Here is a 7,535-nt window from a genome sequence, read left to right on the forward strand (position 1 = left end):
AAGGTGGAGAACCAATAATTTGACTGTAGTTACCTCAATGTGCTACAAGGGAACTCTTTGGAAGAAAAATTTTTTTTTCTTCTTTGAAAATGTAATACTCTTCATGCATTTAGTATTTCAGTGTAAAGCATCTTTAACATTTTTTTAAAATTTATTTGGCCAAGAAGTTAAGGTCCAAGGAGGTTCATTGGAGATTTTAGTTCCCAGTAGAAACAGATGAGGTATTATAATTTTGAGTTCTTAATTCTTAGTATTGGACAAAAGCTGCAGCATTTAATTTGCTTTTTAAATTAGACAGAAAATCCTCTGTCATCTTCTCTCTTTTAGCTACCAAAAGACACCAATAGAAATTTCTTCCCTAATCTGAGTATATTCTCTGAGTACTAAAAGAATAGTTTTCCAGGAACTTGGAAGAATATCTACCCATTTGAGATGAAAGCTCTGTTTTATTCTGGGCTTGATGCTTATTCAATTTCAAGTGAATTGAAGGTCACAATTAATTAAAAGCTAAATATCTCCTTCCTGTTTAGTCATTCTGTGCTCACCATCTGTGGGTCCCAGGTCTGGCTGTGATCCAGGCTTGCAACCAGGGATAGAACTCTGGATTAAAATGTTACATTAATGTAATAAGGCGCCTGAGCCTGACTTATGCAAGTATGACTCAGCTCATTGTTTGTTACACATGTGTGGCAGAATACCACTATTGTTCTCTCATATATATAAAGCCTATGCGGTCCCCTAGTGCAGAAACCCGCGCTCCCTGCCATAAAGTTGATGCCTGCCGTTTCATTCTTATGTCGGCTCCTCGTGCTGACCTTCAACTGGGCGTCTCACCACTGAAGCCTTCCCTTCTTGATCAGCTCAGCGTTGACACTTGGCGTAGCCGGCAGGATGAGGTGAGTACAGTCCCCAGCGTTCCAGACGGTCCCGGGTGAAGGATATCCGGGTAGAGGATACCCCCTACCTCCCAGTGGTATCCCATGGCTGAGTATCTGGCTACGTGGATGTCCCCGGAGGATTGGGATGGAGCAAGGCTGTGTCCAGAGGACATCCGGAAAGCCCTAGAGTTGCGGGAGCTGAATGTCCCGATCACTCACCAGGAGGCAGCGGGTCAGGTGACCTGGATGTTCCTGGTGGTTCTGCGGCAGGCCAACCTTGAGGTTCAGGACCAGTCTCAGTGGGTGTAACAATTGCAACGACAGAAAGAAGCACTAGAAAGGCAGCTGGCTGCTGCTGAATGCATGCTGCAGGGCCCTGACAGTTCACTGCCATCGTCCAGGTCTGGGAGCCCGCCAGCAATACCAGGGCAGGTGCAGCCCATGATACGACAGCAGGTTGAAGTAGAGCAGATATTGTGGCAGGGGGCTGGGGGATCTGGCGGCATTCCCCAGGCTAAAAAGCATACCACCTTGATCCAGTACACCCCCGCCGAACTCCAGGACCTGATAAAACAGGTACGGCAGAGAGCCAGAAGGTGGTTCTGGGTGGCTGCTGCAGCCGTGGGATGACAGGGCTGAAGGGACTGATCTCCAGAAGAGTTGGCTCAACTGGCCTCCGTAATGGTGATACCGTCCCTCAGGCAGCGCCTCCAGAATGAGGCACCCATGGCGCAGGGTGCAGGCAATCACTCCCTCATTAACTGGCTCATGTCTGCTGCACTGACAGTGTGGGCTGACCCTGAGGAGCTGCCAGAGACAGTGAGCAGATGGACCACGTGCTTAGATCTGGTCCAGATAATTCGGGAAATGGACATGCGACAGATGATGTTTCGTGCCCAGTACACTATCCCTGATGAGGAGGTATTTACAATCCATATAAAAGACTTGATCTTGACCTCTGGCCCGGCTGGTACCTTTGGCACCATGGTAGCACTGCTGGCCCCTTATATGGATAGACAGATCCACGAGGTAACGTCTGCCACAGCAATGTTGGGGGATGTGGAAGTGAAACGCAAGGAGCATTCCACCCAAGTGCGTGCTGTGCCACCCCCTGCACTCCCAAACCAGCTAGTGCAAGGATGGAAGCATGGCCGAAAAGAGGGGGTGGGGCAGCACCCAGCCCAATCAGCTGTGAAAGTGAGCTGCCGGGGAATGTGGTTGGATCCCCTCGCAGTAGGGGTCACACAGAAAAGATCAAGCAGGACCTAAAGAAGTGCTGTTGGCGCTGTGGAATCAGCTGCATCCTAACCAGCAGTTCACTCCGATTCCTGGGAAAGCCACAACCCTTGAAGTGTAGCTGGCCAATTATCTCCCTGATTAGGGATTCTGCTGGGACACTCAGTTGGCTGGGGAGCCTATTGACCAGAGGCCGTGTGTGGAACTGACTATACATTGGTCCCCCCACAATGTGCAAAGGATATTAGCCCTCTTAGACACTAGTGCTGACAGCACTCTGCTCTATGGGAATCTAGACAAGTTTTCCGGGCCCATTGCAACCATAGAAGGTTATGGGAATCAAATCATTTGCGTGCGGCAGGTCTCTATGATATTGGGTATTGCCAGATTGCCTCCTTGGACATACCAAGTGTACATATCCCCTCATACAGGAGTACATTTTGGAGATCGATGTTTTGTGAGGCTTGACTGTGAATACCACTGCTGGTGAATTTCGCCTTAGTATCTGGGTGGTGAAAACTATTTTTCCGGGACGTCAACATCATGCCCTGTTGGTGTTGCCCCAGTCTACCCAGGTAGTGAATACAAAGCAGTACTGCCTGCCAGGTGGCCATGAGGAAATAGGACGCGCCATTCTGAAGCTGGAAGAGGCCAGTGTCGTTTGTCCTACTCATAGCCCATACAACTCCCCTGTGTGGCCAGTGAAGAAGCCTAATGGCTCCTGGCACATGAGAGTTGACTATTGGGAGCTGAATAAGGTTACATGACCCCTGCATGCAGCCATACCGAATGTCATGGACATCATGGACCGGTTATCACATGAACTTACGCCATTCTGAAGCTGGAAGAGGCCGGTGTCGTTTGTCCTACTCATAGCCCATACAACAACCCTGTGTGGCCAGTGAAGAAGCCTAATGGCTCCTGGCACATGAGAGTTGACTATTGGGAGCTGAATAAGGTTACATGACCCCTGCATGCAGCCATACCGAATGTCATGGACATCATGGACCGGTTATCACATGAACTTAGATGATACTATTATGTGGTAGACTTAGCAAATGCCTTTTTCTCTAGCCCTACACTATGCCATGGTCTCGTGGCTTAGGAGTTTGCCACATGGAAATGACTGCCTGTAGTGTACTTATATTATATATAATGCTAACCTCTGATTCTTTTGCAGGACTGGAAGCAGTGACAACCAGCCTGCAAGGGGCTCTTGCCAACTGGGATTGGGCAGTCAACAAGGACAAGGTCCAGGGACCTGGCTTATCTGTCATTTCTTGGGATTTTTCTGGTCAGGTAAGACAAAAGTAATGCCAGAGGCAGTGATTGATAAGATACAGGCATATCCCCCACCTGACACTGTGAAGCAACTGCAAACTTATTTGCGACTGCTGGGTTTTTGATCCCTGAACTGTTTAATGCCACAGGATGGCCAATGGGATTGGACCTCTGAGATAGAAGAGGTCTTTAAGGCTGGCTACAAAGTACACTGTAGCACAAGCCCAAACTCTACATGTAGTAGATCCAGCCCTTCTATTCCTGCTTATGGTGCAGGTAGATGATGCAAGGTTTGGATGGGACTTATGGCAGAAGCACGGTTCCTGGAAGGTACCAATAGGCTTCTGGTCCCAATTGTGGAAAAGTGCAGAAGTGCAGTGTTTTTTCAAAAAGCGTGGGAGTGTGGTCTCTTGTTAAAGAGATAACTGGCTGCCATTATGCAACCCTGCTGGGTCAGTGAGGCCACCCTGGACATAATCCCAAAACCTGTGGAGGGATGGCTGCGGCCTCAAGGAAGATTCCTTGTATGAGAATTGCACAGATCCCTACACTATCCAAGTGGAGGAATGTGGAACAGTGGGCGCAGTTCTCTGCAAGCCCCTGTCAGGTCAACTGCACCCCCTATTGGGACAAGTGCAATTCTAAGCAGAGCTCCTGGAGGAGCCTGCTGAAGTGGGAGATATACCGAGTCCCTATGTAGAGGGTCGGACTCCCATCCCTGAGGATGCAACTGCACCCACTACGGGGACGAGTGCAGTTCCAAGCAGAACTCCTGGTGGAATCTGCTGAGAGGAGGGACGTACTGAGTCCCTATGTAGAGGGTCGGGCTCCCATCCTGAAAATGCTCAGTGTACAGACAGCTCATGCCACGGGCAACCCCCGACATGGGCTACTGTGGCATTAAAGCCATCCACAGAAACCTTTTGTTATGAGACTGGTGCTGGGCAGTCCAGCCAATGGGCAGAGCTTCGCGCTGCCTGGTTGGCACTCATGAATGAAATTGGCACAGTGCACATCTGCACTGACAGCTGGGCTGTGTATTGAGGTCTAACTCTGTGGCTGCCCTAGTGGGCTTCCCAGGAGTGGATGATAGGCCACTGCCGGGATTTGTGAGAAAACCTCTGGAAGCGGGATCTTCAACAGGGGGCCACTGTATAGTATGCCCCCCGCCATCAGCTGTTACAGGCCCAGGACAATGGTGTAGCCGATGCTCTGGCACAAGTTCACTCCATCCGTGTACCACCGGTTCCTGCGGACATTGGCCCCTGGCTCCACCAAAAACTGGGGCATGTAGGGCCCATTTATGAAACAGGCAGCAAAGTGATGGGGGCTATCGTTGACCCAGGCACAAGCACAAGTTGCAATGTCACAATGCCCCTGGTGTGCTGAGCAGGATCCAGAGAGACGGTGGGTAAAGAGCACCCTGGGAGTGGTGCCCCGCGAGGCTAAGCCACTCCAGGAATGACAAGTGGAGTACACAGGGCTTTTGCCTACAGATCGGGGACACCACTATGTGTTCACAGGTGTGGACATGGCTACCGGTCTAGGGTTTGCATGGCCGGTGACAGCTGCTGATCAACGCCATGCTATGACCACTTTGGAGCATCTTGCAGCAGCCTAGCCCAGTCCTTATTAATCTCCAGTGACAGAGGCACTCATTTTACTGGACAGGAGATGCAGACCTGGGACTGCACCAGTGATGTATGACGGCAGTTACATGTTCCTTATCACCCACAGCCAGCTGGAACGGTAGAGCGATTCAAGGGTTGTTGAAGGATAAACTGCACCTTGGGTCCGGGCTGGTGCCGTTGGTATACTAACCTCCCACAGGCTATACGCCTTCTGAATGAGCAGCCCTGGCGAACGAGGTTGTCTCCCCTTGACAGGATTGTAGCTGGCTTGCTGCGGGCTATCAAAGTGTGCCCAGGCACCACTGCTAAACATTTCTTGCCTGGAGCCTACCAGGGAGCTTTGCTCCTGTCATCCCCAGAACCTTTGGCAGCAGGTAAACAGGCCACCTGGTCATGGCCCTGGACTATACAGGTAACACAAGAGCCGTGGGTGGCCTTGGTGGAGCCCTGGGGACGGGACTTATGCAATGGGTTGCAGGTAGAGGCCTGGATTTGCATTTGGCCCACGCCTTTATGAGTGTCACTCCCAATAATGGCGGAGGGTTCATTGTTAACAAAGAGTTTTGTCCTTATCCTCTGACCCATTCCTCTCCATACTGTGACACCAGTGGAGACACCCTAGCCCATTACTCTTGGAGAAACTGTCTGGTACCACAGGCCAGGGGCAGCTCCTCTCCCAGTCACTCTTCTATCTCAAGGTGGGCAGGTGGCCTGTGTCCCCCTGGAAGGATGGGAGTTGCCCCTAATGGTCCCTTTGTCTGCTCATCCTATCGCCCAGGCTGACAATAAGGAACAGTGCCATGTCCTGGGCTCACATGTTTGCTGCTGTCCACAATGTTTCCCGCTGCTGAGTGTGTACTGAACTACCAGTGGAAGTGGCCAAGGGACTGCCATGGCACGTTACTCTGGCTACGATTGAGAACTGGATGTGGCTGCGCACCTGGAACACCACACCTGAATGGGACCAGCGATGGCGGGCCGTAGAAGCGCTGCTCCACCACGATCATCGCAACTCCCCACCTCTCATGAGCTATGCCATTTCCAATGGGTGGGGATGGCTGGTGGGAGAACATGTAGAATTGCAGGAGCAGGCCCCCCATTGCATACAGCAAAATCTGTGCCCAACTCTATCATGGGGTGGCTACCCCCCAAGCTGTGTGCTAACACCACCCTTGCTAATATTTCCAAGGTCTGGTGGGATAGGTGACGTTATGTTGGTATAGCCTACCGACTGGCTACCTGCAGGGTATCTCTGGGTCTGCAGGCACTATGGCTGGCCCTACTTGCCCGCTGATTGGACCGGCTATTGTACCTGGTGAAGTGCCTATTTAGCTGGATGCATATTATCTACCTTGCCCCAATTGCCTTGTAATTGGGATCCCATATATCACCCCTGGCACTTGGAGAAATGGGCAGCATGGTGGTTCTACCCCCTGGTGTTATTCATTCCAGGGGTGGGATCCATAGATGTAGAATTGCGGGTAGAAGCTTTAGCCCAGCATAATGCACAGGCATTGAATGCTACGTCAGGCTATAACTCTTTTAATGGATGAAACCACCTAAATGCAGAAAGTAGTTTTGCAAAACCACATGGCTCTTGACCTTCTACCGGCTCCCCAGAATGACACCTGTGCCTACTCCATGTAGAATACTGCATCTACATTCCTGATCATGCCAAACAGGCACAGGTAGCTCTCCAGGAAATAGATGCTTAAGTCCAAGCCATCCATGGGAGAAGACCTGGGAGAAGACCTCTTGACAACTTGGTGGAATTCCTTGGGGTCCTCCAGCCAGTAGACAGTAGCCATCCTAGCCCTTGTAGCCTGTAGCCTGGTAGTATTTTGTTGTTCTTTAGGTTGTTGTTGTGGATTGTGGGCCCAAGGTAGTGCCATTCAAGCCAGATCTCGTGCCACAACCCTGTAGGGGTGGAGCATGGGTTCCAGGTCTGGCTATGATCCAGGGATAGAACTCCGGATTTAAAATGTTACATTAATGTAGTAGGGTGCCTGTGCCTAACTTATGCAAGTATGACTCAGCTTATTGTTTATTATGCATGTGTAGCAGAATGCCACTATTGTTCTCTGATATATGTAAAGCCCATGCGGTCCCCTAGTCCAGAAGTGCACGCTCCCCACAATAAAGTTAGTGCCTGCCGTTTCATCCTCATGTTGGCTCCTTGTGCATTCTTTCAACTGGGCATCTCACCACCAAAGCCTTTCCCTCTTATCAGCTCGGTGCTGACATCATCAAATAAAATCAAATCCTACTTGGTCATTGTTTCATGTAGAAGAGGATCCCAAGAATGTATAAACAAGAACCTGCTTAGAAATATCACCCAAACTGATAGAGCTGAAAGGGAAGTTAGAAGACATCCAACACAAAAATATACTTTGATGAACTCATCAGTGAACTAATACGAATGAGGAAAAGTTCATTGATTTAAAGTTACATCAATTAAAATCGTTCTAACAAAACAAAAAGATTACAGTCTTAGAAGAATAGATATAGG

General features: G+C 50.0%; 1 long non-coding RNA gene across 3 annotated transcripts; it reads left to right on the top strand.

Moving 5' to 3' along the window:
- Window positions 1-750: 750 nt before the first annotated feature.
- On the top strand, window positions 751-7,185 carry LOC107195973. 3 transcript variants are annotated; one of them, XR_001517286.2, is made up of 4 exons: window positions 751-896; window positions 3,295-3,413; window positions 5,282-5,438; window positions 5,805-7,185. It is a non-coding gene; the product is annotated as an uncharacterized LOC107195973 (long non-coding RNA). The 3 variants fall into 3 exon arrangements; XR_001517285.2 differs by having other exon boundaries at window positions 5,282-5,400; XR_001517284.2 differs by lacking the exon at window positions 5,282-5,438.
- The last annotated feature ends 350 nt before the right edge of the window (window positions 7,186-7,535 follow it).

This window comes from Pteropus alecto, unplaced genomic scaffold, assembly GCF_000325575.1.
Source record: "Pteropus alecto unplaced genomic scaffold, ASM32557v1 scaffold24, whole genome shotgun sequence".
NCBI lineage: Eukaryota > Metazoa > Chordata > Mammalia > Chiroptera > Pteropodidae > Pteropus > Pteropus alecto.